The following is a 14,886-nucleotide window of genomic DNA, read 5'->3' as shown; positions in this document are numbered from 1 at the left end:
GCCTGCTACATAGACAATATAATTATTATGAATGATACTACTACTACAATTATTATTATTATTATTATTATTATTATTATTATTATTATTATTATTATATTGTTATTATAACACCGTGTATAAACATGAAAGATAGGCGGTTTGTATCTGAATAATAAAAGTTGGTTGACATCAGTAGTCGTGAAGTCTAGGAGCAAGGACATCGTTCACAAGTTTCTGGATTTGAGTTCCGGAGGAGCTAGTGTTCGAGCTCGAGCCGAAAATTGTTAAAAGCTATAGTGCGCCGGCCAAACGTGTTCAAAAGTGCTAGGCCTGGGTTTAGGGTTGTCAACGGCTCGAGTGGCTCGGCTCACAGCTCATTCACTATCGAGTCAAGCTGATGGCTCACCCCAATCTAGCCGGCTCAAACCATCAGTTCAATTGAGCCGAGCCGATTTCTAATCCCAATCATGCTGACTCGACCTGTTCGCTTAGTTGAACCGAGCCGAAACAATACTCTCCGGTTGGACCTCTGCTTGGCTCAAAAGTTCGACCATGCAAGTCTCAGCCTTGATGGTAAGAACTACAGTATATAGGGCCTGCTTATATTGGTGTTCACGAAATTTGAGGCTATCTCGTTATAAAAATATATCGTCGTCTCCTTATCAAGACGAGACGAGTAGTGTCCCCTCTCGTTAAGAATACTAAAAGTATTCCACATTATTGCTTACATTTCTCATGGTTTTTGCTTCCCGGTTTAACCACTCCATGATTTTAAAATGATCTGAACGAGCGAGTCATTTTCAAACTCGACTCGACTCAAAAGTCGACTTCAAAAACAGTAACTCGGCTCGGAGCTCGACTCGAGAAAATTACCTATGATTCGACTCATAACTCGGCTCGAATTCGAATCGAGTCGAGTTTTAGCTCGACTCGTGCCCATCCCTAATTCGAAAGTACTGTGTACTGAATGTACGTAAGTGAAAACTTAAAAGCTGTAAGTGCAGATTCGTATATTCATAATGGAATTATCAACGGAGTTACGGCATTTCTGTGTATAGTTCTACATTAGAATATAATAGGCAGAGTAATAATAGTTTATTTTTTTAAATATAAAATTTGCATGAGTCCTATTGTTGCAAAGACAGCTATATATTTCAATAACAGATGTCGAGACAACTTCAGACAGGGGCGGCTTTAGGATGTTAATTTTGGGTAGGCCCGCTCCCTTATTTATGGATACATATACACATTTGATTGCTTAATGACACTAGGAAATCACTTTTACAGTAATGGTTGATGCTATTCGTTAAAGAATTATCTACCGTTAATATAAATAGTGGAAAATATATTTACTCTTTATAGTATCTTTTTAGCGTTTATATATTTTTCAAAATTTTTGGGTAGACCCGTGCCTACCCACCAAAGCCGCCACTGGCTTCAGAGTATTTTTAGTTAATTTAAATATACATATTTACAAACTAGAAAAAAAATATGTTTATGTGCTAGTAAATAGTTTAGCGCATTAAATACTTCTTACAATAAAAAAAATACCGATTATTTTACTTGAAAGGTACTCTTCTTGTTGTCAAAATGACTGTGGATATGTCAAAATAACATTAGTACTAGTAGCACATAATGTCCTTATATTGTAGTGATCGAAACACTATAATTACTTCAACACTGCAATTATAATTACTTCCATTGAGATATCCGCTAGGGTCCACTAGATCCCACCTATGTAAAAGTGTAAGTTATTATTATTATTATTATTATTATTATTATTATTATTATTATTATTATTATTATTATTATTAATATTAATATTAATATTATTAATAATAATAATAATAATAATAATTATTATTATTATTATTATTAATAATAATAATAATAATAATAATAATAATAATAATAATTATTATTATTATTATTATTATTATTATTATTAATTTTTATTATTATTATTATTATTATTATTATTATTATTATTATTATTATTATTATTATTATTATTATTATTATTATTATTATTATTATGAGTTCTAGGTACACTCATGTCCAAAATTATTGTCGCATATCTATAACTGTCTTCTTGTGAGAATATAATACGATAATGATTTTGCAGGGTAATTTTAATACTGATACTACGTGTATAATCGTATATTTGTGGTAAATTTCATAGGAAAAGAATTATAAATACGAAAATTAGGATGAGTAAAACAAAATGTTGCTAAATGGACAAGAAAGTTTTATTTTCGTTTTATTGTTCTTATTTACTGCACTGTTGACATGAAATTTGCCACATGCATGTCTTTGCCGATTATACACACACACACTAACATTATAAGAAATACCGGGCGAATTCGTTACCAAATTATATTCCTACAACAACATATTTGTAGACATGCGACAATAATTTTGGACATGAGTGTACATATAAAATGCACCGGAAAGGGGAAAGATGTTTTTAATGGGGCGAAATGGAGGAATCGAACTAAGGCTAAAGGCATTGGTTTGCATAAACTGCATTATATTACTCATGATTGTAACGAATTACGAACTACTTTTCTAATGTCCATAAGAACTTTGGCTGTGAATCTCAGAAAGAATATCCGATGCTTTTAGTTCTTGTTCTTGTTTCTTCATTTTACCCTTTCAGTTTTTTTCCCTCTGTTTATCACTTTTTTTAAAAATAAAATATTGCTTCAAAAAATTTATTCGGTTATTACTCCGGCAACTGTTGACAGACGGAAGGACTCCGTCTCTCTGAGCGTAAAGGGTCTTGTCGTGGGGGTGGGACGTTAAACTGAAAGATTTCATTTCAAGAGGGGGCATAACCTTTCTATAAGGGTTGCAATATTTATGTACGAAATATTTTGAAAATGTAAAATAAATAAAATAAAATAAAATAAAATTATGCCCAACAACACAGCAGTTTTGTTTCAGCAAATACTTCCTGTTAAATCCAACAGATGGCAGTAAAATGATTGAATAAATAGTTCCTACTAAATCTAATAGATGGCACTAAACGACAGAAATGTGAACAGAATAAACAGTATAAACTGAACTAGATTTACGAATAGCATAGATTTGGGAACAATTCGATTTACAAACAAGTTTTGTGAACAGTTTTCCCCTCAGATTACAAACAATATATCGCGATAGGAACGCACACATGCCTGTACCAACAATTAATTCCATGTACTTAGTAATGCTTTTGCATATTTGCCATAAGGGGTGGGCAATGTAGAGCGCTTACTTCTTCTGCATGGAGTCCCCCGTTCGATTCCCGGCCAACTTAGCTTGTGGTGGACATCGTGTCCGTGGGCTTTCTCGGTGTAATCCCGTATCCTCCCATATTATCATTCCACCAAATATTCCTTCATTCACTCCCCTTAATCATCCGTCTCCCTTAGCTAAAGAGCATAGTCGTGGGATGTTAAACTCAAAGATTTCATTTCATTTTACGTAAATATTATATGTCGTCAGAGCTGTGTGTTCAAAAGCTACTGTTTGTCTTTTTTTTTTTTCCTTTTAGCCTCCACACTATTTTGTTTATTTAGCCTTACTTATTTTCTTTAGAAAGAGTGCTAATTCCATTCTATATTCTTCATAACCAAAATAAATACATGAATAAGAGTATCATGTTTCTATGGTTAGAATAGATTAGCCTAATTGTATTTACACTAATTTCAATGGAAAAATAATTTCGGTTTAAAATCTCTGAGTTTTACGTCCCACGGTTATGCCGGTTATGCTAAAGGAGACGGTGATGATGAGTAATGAATGAAATAAGTGGGAGGAAACGGGAGAACCCCGACAAAACCCAAGCACACGGTGTTTGTCCACCACAAAGTTTATTTGGCGGGGCTGGGATCAAACCCGGGATCCCAAGCACCAGAGATGAACGCTCTACCACTGAGCCACTGCGGCCCCAATTTCGATTTAAGCCGAATTAGGAAGGAAGTAAATATCTAACAAAAGGATTTTTTTCAAAAAGTCTTAAAAATGTGTCAACAACAAAATATTTCAGCTAAAATAAATGATTCAACCTTCCTCCATCATAAAAGGCCAGCTCTCGTCCCTATCGTTAGTTTACAACCTCTCAACAGGAGTTCTAAAAGCATGTTCCCAGTTGGGAACATTGACAGATAAACGGTTTTAATAATAGTGTTACGGAACGGATTATGTTCGTAACCCCGGTGCACTGTACTTGCATACTTTCTAATTATTTATTGTGCACTATCTGAAATGTCTATTCTTTGCACGGAGAGAATACATTTATGTAAAATTTTTGAACTTCCTACTTCCCTTAAGACACGCCTTTGAATCAAAGTGATATGGGTAACTCAGCTTGAGGTGGATACTATGTTCCAAGATTCGTTTGGAAACGGGCGAGTCCATGGGCGCCCGAAGAAAATTTTCTAGGGAGAGGCCCATCTCCGTTGCTATATTACGTTTAGCATTTTTTTATTTGTATTAAGAAAATCTTATGAAATTTAAGTTGTATTCGTGAGCCAGAGGGGGGCCCAGGCCCCACCCTGCCCCCACTTTCGGGAATCCATGGGTGAGTCATTTTCCTGTGATATCACACACCGCCGATTTCAATGTGACGGGAAATCTTTTTACAAAATGGCATCCTTAAAACGGGAGCTTTCAAAAATACTAGATACATGTCTGCTTATTTCTAACGAGGAGTTTAAATGTTCCTACTCGTTTTGCCGAATAGACTAGAAGCAAAATTTCATCCTGATATTGCTTTTCGGTGAAACTGGAATTTCCCATTCGTCGATTTCCGTTTGACCGAATCTAGATAGTGAAGGAAACTTATTTCATCAGGGATTTATCTGTGCTAATGAAAATAAGTCGTTTCCCTCTACCAGAGATGGAGTGGGTCAGTGGGTCGTGGGTCAACAGAATGTGATCCACTGTGACCCACGACCCACCGTGACCCACTATAACCCACCACCCACGATGACCCACTGCGACCCACCACCTGCCGTGACCCACTGCGACCCACCACCTGCCGTGACCCACTGCGACCCACCACACACTATGACCCACTGCGACCCACCGACTCAGTATGATCTACCTACCCTCTCTGCTCACTGCATTGTAGACAGTATCTTCTGAAGACTGGTAAATTTGTCTCTGTTTTACTTTCAAGACCTTCATTTCCCTTCCTTTTCCACTTGTTTCTGTCTACTTACCTGAGGTGAGTATATCGAACAAAGTGAAAAAAGAACTTCAGGACTTTTGGATATTGATATTTTTAATTGTAATAATAGCAATAGCACTTAAACTAATATTTGGCTTTCGAGATCTGTGAGTTTTTAGAGGAGCTAACTACTGGAAAAAATACATTTTTGAATCACTGTAATATATAAATTATTATATAAAAAAATTGAATGTAACTATGTGTGCCTGATCATCACGTTCAAATTGCAAAGTCAAAATGAAATTACTTTTGGTATATAGTTAGGCCTTAATCCAAACTGGGATATTATATTGCTTTTATTATAATGCATAATATCCTAAATAGATAGAGAGGATCCGAATTTTTGCGAAAAAAAAAAAATGAGTATCTCGCAAACCGTTAAACTTACGAAGATTAAATTTATAAACAAATAAGAAATCATCAGTTTATCAGGCTTTAATTGATAATTTATTCACAAGATTCCCTATCGAAGGCGCGGTAGATGAAGTTTCTGTTCTCCATGAGTCGACATTGCCAACTGACATGGTCGATATGGAAAAGATGTTGTATAGTGATAGAGAGATTATACGTACTTCTTGCTGAGTATTTCAAAACTGACTAAGAAAAATCGTTATCAGACTTAAGTCTAACAAGCAGATTGTCGATGAGGAGTTGCAGAAATTGGGTAGAAGTATTACCAATTTCCACGACTGAGTGCGAACGGGGATTTCCCCTTATGAATTTACAGATGACTGATATTAGAAATACACTAAGTGCTCAAACATTGTCTAACTTGTTATTCATCAATGTTAATGGCCCACAGCTAGACAAGCTCAAAGTACACGAGCTATTTATTTCTTGGCTGAAGTATGGACACCATTCCGCTGTGGATGATTTACCACGAAAAAGTTACCGACAGGAAATAAACCCGATTTCAGGTTTGTTTTAAGGTGGAAAATTACGAGTTATAGAAAATGTATACTTGTATTAGTAATGGCTTATTTGTGTTATTGAACTTTGTACCTATTTTTTAGTAAGTCTCTTCTATGCTTTAGGTAAACTACTTTGAATAAATATTCATAATAACTGCAATTATGCATATTTGTAATTTAAATTTAACGTGGTGTTTTAGTAATTACACAAATTACAATTATGAGCATACTTTATGGAGATACTCTCACATAGGGTACCCGAGCACCTTTATAAACTATGAAAAACTGATTTTTCAAGTTTTTTGTGAGAAAAATACTGTGAACTGAGAAACCATAACCTTTTCCATATTGTACAGGGGTATTTTCCTGCGAATAGAAGTTTCTTTTAGAATGCGTTCAGAAATTAACACTTGCAAGAATACTCTTTTAGTACACGTATATTTTAGGCACACACTAATTTCCCCCACCTCGAACTGTTTCAATTTCCTCACTGACAAACACTTTACCATTTGATATTGTAAAGGTCAAATCCACCGTTATTGTAACAGAGTGGTGCTTGAGCGATTGACTAGAAATTCAAACTCCGATTAGTGACAATTTCACAGTCTTGTTTTATTACAAGTGTAAACTCTTTAGTCAGTACAGAAGAGGCCGTGTTCAGAGTTGATGACGATGGATTTTGGTGAGCCAGAATAGGTCACAGTGGATGAGAGTGGTTCATGGTGGGTGGTGGGTCAGAGTGGGTCACGGTGGGTGGTGGGTCAAAGTGGGTCACCGTGGGTGGTGTGTCAGAGTGGGTCATGGTGGGTGGTGGGTCAGTGGGTCGTGGGTCAAGTTTTCATTGACCACGCCAACTCTGCCCTCTACCCTTCACAATTTAATCACAATGTGAGGCAGTTAATTTACAAAAGTGATAATATTTTTCTTTATCACTTTTCAGCCAATCCCAGCGTGAATTAAAAGTTACAATAAAATTGAAGAAAGTACGTTCCAAATAAGAAAACAGTTTTTTTTTTTCATTTTTAGAACTAAATAACGTATTTCCTGAATTTCGATCACTCGTTGGCTTTTAATTGAAAATCACTCTTTGACAAAGAAAATCACATTCTTCACAGATTAGAACTATGTGGCTCAGTCATGTTATCTAGCCTTACCTAGCAACGAGGCACAGATTGGCATCCATTTCTGCACAGACCAGGGCCGTGCCATGAGGGGTCGAGCGGGGCGACGACCCCGGACGCCGAAGTAAGGCGGGCGAAAAATTCGGGAGAAAGAGGAAAAAAGATAGGAAAAATACTTGGAATATGTGTGTGGTGGCGCCGTTGTATACTCTCACGACGGGTGCTGATTTTCCAAGGCACGGAACTGGCACAGACTCGATCATAGTTTTAGCCTGAAAAACTTTCGTTGCCGTTAAAAGTGGCCCAAGCTCAAGAGTAACAGAAATCGAGCACTGGACCATATTCCGTCTGCCGACTTGGTTTACAGTAGGGATGGCCAGAACCGGTTCCTAGTGGAACCGGTTTTCGGGTCTGAACGGATCCGGTTCCAGAAGATCCGGTTTTTCGGATCCAGGTCTGGAACCGGTTTTTCGGATCCAGGTCTGGAACCGGTTCTTCGGATCCAGGTCTGGAACCGGTTCCGCTGGAACCGAAACTTTGTGACCATCCCTACGCTAAACCCGAGCTGCTGGCAAGCTGTGAACAGTATGCTAGATGAAATGGTGGAAGCGACAGGCAGGTGCCCAGGCGGCGGCAGCTTGTCTCATTTGGCTAAATAAACTGGGTAACTGGCAAACTCATTGGTTAAACAGGCAAACTGGCCAACTCATTTGGCTAAACACCCACTGGTGGACCAATTTTTTTTTTCTGGGGGCACAAGCGTGTCTGGGCGAGGAAGGCACAAGCGCATGGTCCTCTTTGCATTATTTTTGAAGGTGATCTTTATGCCTCATTTACGGGTCTTTGGGGCTTTCGGATCCAGGTCTGGAACCGGTTCCTAAGATCCGGTTCTGGAACCGGGTTTTCAGATCCAGATCTGGAACCGGTTCCTAAGATCCGGTTCTGGAACCGGGTTTTCAGATCCAGATCTGGAACCGGTTCCTAAGATCCGGTTCTGGAACCGGGTTTTCGGATCCAGGTCCGGAACCGGTTCCAGAACCGGTTCTGAAAACCGGATCTCCAAGAACTGGTTCCTCGCGGAACCGGTTCCGCCGGAACCGGAACTTTGTGGCCATCCCTAGTTTACAGAGGTGTGGAGTCCCTACCTAGTAAAGAACTCTGAATTTTAGTGGAATGGTGCAAGAATTGAAAGGGAAATGAAATAAAATCAGTTGAACGTCTCATGATTAGAATAAGAAAGACGAATGATTAAGGCAAATGATTGATGATTTGAAGAATTAGTACTAGAATGAGAATGTGGAAGGAAATAAGAGTACAGAGAAAACCCACGAACACGATGTTTTCCATCACAAACTTACCTGGATGGGGATCGAACTATGAACACCACGCACCAGAGGTAACTGCTCTACCACTAACCCTAACAGCACAATTACATAGCAGACATATGCCTATCATGTTCCCTCAGGTACATGGGGATGTGTCCAGTATGTGCCTTATGTACCTCTGAGAGAGAAATCACATGGATGGCAAGTGATAGTCACAGTCTATGTCCGCCTCTAGGCACATGCCTGACATGTACTTGGGAAACGTGCCTAGTATGTCCTAGGTATGTTCCTCATGCTGTAAGCGTCAACGAACCACAAAATTACTCCTCCAAAATATGTTAAATCGCCTATATGCGTCATGTGTTTACATTAAGGTAAGTCTAAACAAGTAAAAAAAAATGTGCCCCAGGGTTGCCGGGAACCACCAACCTTTGGATTACCAGCCGCGTGCTCTTCTGACTTGGCCACGGAGGCGATGAAGATACTGTCGCTTGTAGAGAGATAAATTGTTGAGGTCTTTTGAATTTGGCTAATCAGAGTGCTCCTTTAACTGGGTATATTCGACGATAACCGTTCGGGATCATCTGCTTGCCATGTAATTTTATAACAAAATGATGAATGTCTATTTACTTTAGTTCATGGTTCTTCCATATTCACTTTCAAGTGATCGGCGACAGTTGCCATCGAATAAAGTTGATGCGTTTGTTGTTTCTAGTACATAATCGCTTAGAAAAAGAAGAAACAAATGCATCGATGTGGGAGATGAATTTAGAACACCTAATGGCGAATGCCTAGCTAGTGTTGCCACGAGACGAGACGAGACACGAGAAGAGACAGAACCTTTTAGACGAGACACGAGACGAGACAGGCTACTTGTCCCGTCTCGAAAACGAGACGAGGCACGAGACGAGACGGGATGTCTCTTGAAATGTCCCGTCTCGTCTCGTGTCTCGAAAATGAAAACGCTGGCGGAAATGGCCAAGATTGAAATTGCCAATAGTCATATAGATTGCAAAAGGAGAAGACATGTTTGTGTGAAAACATGTTGAAAGCCTTCATAGAAAAGTGTCCTCTGTCTATTGAATGAAACAATCGTGATACATGAGCTTCCAGGAATATCATCCTTAGTGCGTTTGCACACGGCAACGATAATATCGGTGGAACCACCGATAATGTCGGCGGTGAAATCGACTTCAATGTATTCAAATCGTAGCTTGCACACGCCACCGATATTATCGGCCGATCCTCCGACACGCAGATGCTGTCGGCCAAGCCCCCGATACTATCGGCGGTACCGCCGACACCGATTTTGTCGGGGGCAATGTTTTCTTATGATTGGATGCACACGCCACCGATAATGTCGGCCGGTCAGCGGGTTAGATGAAGAGACTGAGTGACAAGGCGCAGTGTATTTTTGTTTCGTTTCTTGTCTTTGGAATTTTGTTGTTTCCATTTTTTCTATTACAATTGTATATTATTATTATTATTATTATCTTGTCCTATAAACAACTTCGGAACAGCTTATTATTTTTTTACAGTCTCTGTTTTGGAGTAGCTAATTCCCTTTATTAAATAAATATAAAATGTGGAAAGTCCGAAGAGTACTGGTTTCCCTCTAAATAGTCATTACCAAATAGAATATAGGAAATTTAGATAATCAATTTCTTGATTATTTTCCACTCCTTTTTTATTTTTGTTCTTTCTTTCTTTCTCTCTCTCTCTCTCTCACGCACTCTCTTTGATGGTATATTTTTTAATCTATTAATGCTTTTAAATTTTAATACATTCTGGAAATTAATTTAAGCGTAATTTTCAAAGTTTGATACACTGTGAACATAAGCATATGGAAAAAATCCTGATTATTATTACTTTCTTTTATTTTCATCAGAATTGTGTGCAAATCGCTTTTCCCGGTTAAACTCAATAAGCAATGATTGAATAGAATATTTGTTGACAAGTCAAAGTAGAATTATTATTATTTTAAAACGAAACCAGCACAATCCAGCTCTTTCCAAAGCTCCAAGGACAAGTTACTCATTTGGCATTTCTTGATTGTGATCTCAACAATAGGGATGTGACTTCATGCTTCACTTGTTGCAGATTTTTTCTCTCATTTCCAAAACTATCCCAAATCCTTCTTTTTAAAAATAATTTGTGGAATGGCAATTGAAAACTAAGACCAAAGCTATGTATCCAAGTTTTCCCTCTCCCCTTTGTACCGGGATCGACCCCCTGATAGAGTTCTGCAGTTTAGCTACAGTGACTGAATGTAAAGATTGTGTATTATTGCATTCGTATCTTTCTAGTTTCGCGTAGATTTTTAGAGATGGCAGGAATTTTTCCATTCGATATTTTAACCCTTATTGAACTTGTGGAATGTAGACCTTGCATATGGGATAAGATAACAGACTCTTTCAAGGACAGAATTGAAAAGCAAAAAGCATGGTGAAAAGTTTATGCAAGCCTTGCCCAGGATTTTGAGTTCATGGACAAAAAGAAACGAGAAACGACAGGTATGTATGCAACAGCGCAAATCTGTCTTCAACATTGGGGGAGGGGGGTAAGATCGTTCCCATATTATATATATAGCGATGTTCAAACTATTTCCGTAGTCGAGAAACAATGCTGTGGAGGATCAGGGGAGCAGAGTTGTCTTCAACATTGGGAGGCGGACAGATTTGAGGCTTATTCTGAGTGGAAATTAATTCCATCTCACTTTCCTTTCTGGCGATCGGACACAATCAAATTTCGCTCCCCCCCCAAAAAAAAACATTTCAAATCGGATTATTGGGGGGACAATCTCCCCAGTTCCAAGATTGGAAGGGACATGTTCCCTTCATCCCCCCGGGATTTGCGCCAGTGTATGTATGGAGCAATGTGAAATAAAATTACTAATTCGAATCTTATCATTTAATCTACTATGACATTAATGTTAATTGCATGGAAAACAAAATTATATACATACAACATGAAAGTGTTCCAACAAAAATTAAAACTAATATAGTTTGCAATGTACAACACCATCAATTCTCATCTAAACGAAAATAATATGTTTACAGCATCTATTTAAAACGGCACTGTTAAATCTAAACATGATTAGGCATAGGGCTATTTTTTCTAAGTTTTGTACCGTCCTCCACACCTCTTCAGAACAGTTTTTGTAGTCCTTGTTTTAAAAAATAATATTCCCAATTATTATTTTTTTTATTTGTTTTCATATATGGAGAAGATTTTTTGTGTGTGTCGTTTACTTCGCTCATCACCGGCAACGATATAGTCGGGGCTTCCACCGATATTGCCGGCGACGTGTGCAAAGTACGCCGACACCGACACCGATATTATCGGGGCTTCCACCGATATTATCGTTGCCGTGTGCAAACGCACTAAGCGGTGTCGGTGTCGGTGTCGGCGTACTTTGCACACGTCGCCGACAATATCGGTGGAAGCCCCGACAATATCGGTGTCGGCGATAGTTTGCACACGTGGCCGATAATGTCGGCGCTGAGACTAGTATTGGACAGGACGTGAAAGAGAGAAGATGAGTCCAGCTATCAACAAGAGATATCTTCTTGCCTTGTTGTACTTAAGACGTAGAAACAGGAAATGTAGATCGCGAAAGCTTTGGGTTCATCCATTATTGACTGTGCGTTATGTAGAAGGTGCTTTTTATACACTATATGAGAAATTACGCGAAGACGATGCAAAAATTTTTAATTACTATCGCATGTCCACACAAACTTTTGATTTTTTAATAGAAAGAATTGGAAACCATATTCAGCGCCAGCATACAGAAATGAGACCCTGTATTCCACCCATAGAAATGTTGGCAGTTGCAATAAGTCTATTATTATTATTATTATTATTATTATTATTATTATTATTATTATTATTATTATTATTATTAAAAAGATTTTAAAATATTCGAGAGTGGGTATACGTTATGGCAATAATTTCTAGAATATCACTTTCAAAGGAAAAGGACGTTTTTTCCCGTCGACGGGCTTTAACTCTGACGAACAATTATACAAACAAGCGTTTTATTCAGTCAGGGATTCCGCCAGCCCTCCCCCCCCCCGATAGGGGGTGTCACCCCTAAACTTCGAGTAACACCCTCCAAACTTCTGCCTTGATCCGAGCCTGAATAGGCGATTTTTCACAATTATTTCATGTTTTGTGCGAAGAAGTGCTATTTGAATATAGAACTCTCAAACGATTGAAAGAATAACTTTCTTCAAGGGATTTCTAATGAAGCTTTCCTGTGAAGAATGTAAACGCATTATATTTAATCATTTGTCAGCTCTAGCAACAAAACCTGTGCTTCTTCCAATCGGTACCGTTTCAGTGGAGAGATCATCTTCAACAATGAATAGAATTTTAACTTCAGAACGGTGCCGTCTCACTCCAGAACACGTTAATAATTTGAAGGTGTCCTGGGAAGAACCTTGTTTACTGATGTTTGAAGTGAAAACAAAAGTGTTGAGGTTGATTTTGAAAATTTTATAGCTTGTGCACAGGCCCATCCGCCCGTATCCAAGGGGGTCTAGGGGGGCGGCCCCCCTAAATTTTTGCTGCCCCCTCCTAAAATTTTCACGGTAGGGTTGCAAATGACCTATAATATGGTGATGAACTATAATATGGTTGGATCGGGCCATCCCTAACTTCTGTCTCTTCCCCCCTACATTTTTGGGTTGGCTACCGGCCTGGTTGTGCATACGGGAAATGGTTCAGAAGTCCTATACGAGTGACATCGGTTAAGTTGGACCATGAGTGAATCAAAATAAATGAACTTGCGTTTCAAAGAACATTAAAGAACTTGGAACAGTGATTTTCAATCTTTGTAAGACTGGGCCGCGGTCCACAAATATGCTTGTAAATATACTTCCAATACTTTTTTTTTTCATTCATTAGGAACACAAAGAGCATTTAACTTGCTTAGTAAACAAACCCGCATAAGGCATGTATAAGTTATAAAGTGGTGTTACAATGTGTGAAAATGTGAAGAAGCGTAATAATGACGGTTCAGAGGAGAGTTTGTCAAAATATGCATACGGTAGTCATCAAGACTATTAATACATTCGTGAATATATGTCATATTGGTAAAAAATTACAAAATTACAAAATACAAAATTACATTGGCTATAAATTTAAACGAATTTAGTTACCTACAATGTTGCGATAAAGGTACACTCATGTCCAAAATTATTGTCGCATGTCTATAAATATGTTGATGTAGGAATATAATTTGATAACGATTTCTACAGGTATTTATTATAATGTTAGTATGTGTATAATTTGCAAAGACATGTATGTGGAAAATTTCATGTCAAAAGACCAGTAATAAGAACAATAAAACGAAAATAAAACTTTCTTGTCCATTTAGCAACATTTTGTTTTACTCATTCTAATTTTCGTATTTATAATTCTTTTCCTACGAAATTTACCACAAATATACATTTCCCGATTATACACATAGTATCGGTATTAAAAGTACCCTGCATACTCATTACCAAATTATATTCGTACAAGAAGACAGTTATAGATATACGGCAATCATTTTGGACATGGGTGTACAATATCTGCAATTAGCAATAAACGTTCTAGTATATCATGTTGTAGTTTTAGCACTTCAGATATCAGATCGAGTTCATCTAACCTAACCTAACCACTGACGGATCTCAGTCGCGAAAACGTTTCCATTTTAGGCAGAGCAAACAGAAAAAGAACGAGAAGAGAAATGATAAATTTAGAACATCCGACGTGTATTTGTCCATGCATACATTAATCGAGAAAACTACGGCGGATTTTAGTTCAACATCACATCAGTCAAGTGAATTAATTCGTTAATATTATAACTTACCTTGATTGTAATGGGTATTCACACAAAATAAAAACAAATAAATAACAAGGATTTTAGGAATGATCCAAAAAATGGATCAAAAGATTGCGATCTTGGCCAAGAATTTTAGGAATGATAAAAAAAAGAAAGAAAGAAAGAAAAAAAAGAAACGCATCAAAAGATTGCGACCTTGGCCACTAATTAGCTTTTGGATTAGATGCCACAAAATTTTTAAACGGTCCCTAAATCGAGTTTACGTATTTTTTACGTAATAAGCACATCATATTGAGTTAAGTGATACTTTTGGTTTCACTACACTATACGTAATTCTCCAAATATGGGGCGTACATGAAAATGTTTGATTGAATGAAATATATTGGATATTTTGGATCAAGGGCCACAAAATTTTTGAACTGCCCCTATATCGAGTTTTTGTATTTTTTTACGGAGTAAGTACATCATAGTGAGTTAAGTGATAGTTGGGTTTGGTTAC

Source organism: Thermobia domestica, chromosome 5 (assembly GCF_964235325.1).
Source record: "Thermobia domestica chromosome 5, izTheDome1.hap1.1, whole genome shotgun sequence".
In the NCBI taxonomy this organism is placed as follows: domain Eukaryota; kingdom Metazoa; phylum Arthropoda; class Insecta; order Zygentoma; family Lepismatidae; genus Thermobia; species Thermobia domestica.
This window is presented reverse-complemented; position numbering follows the sequence as displayed.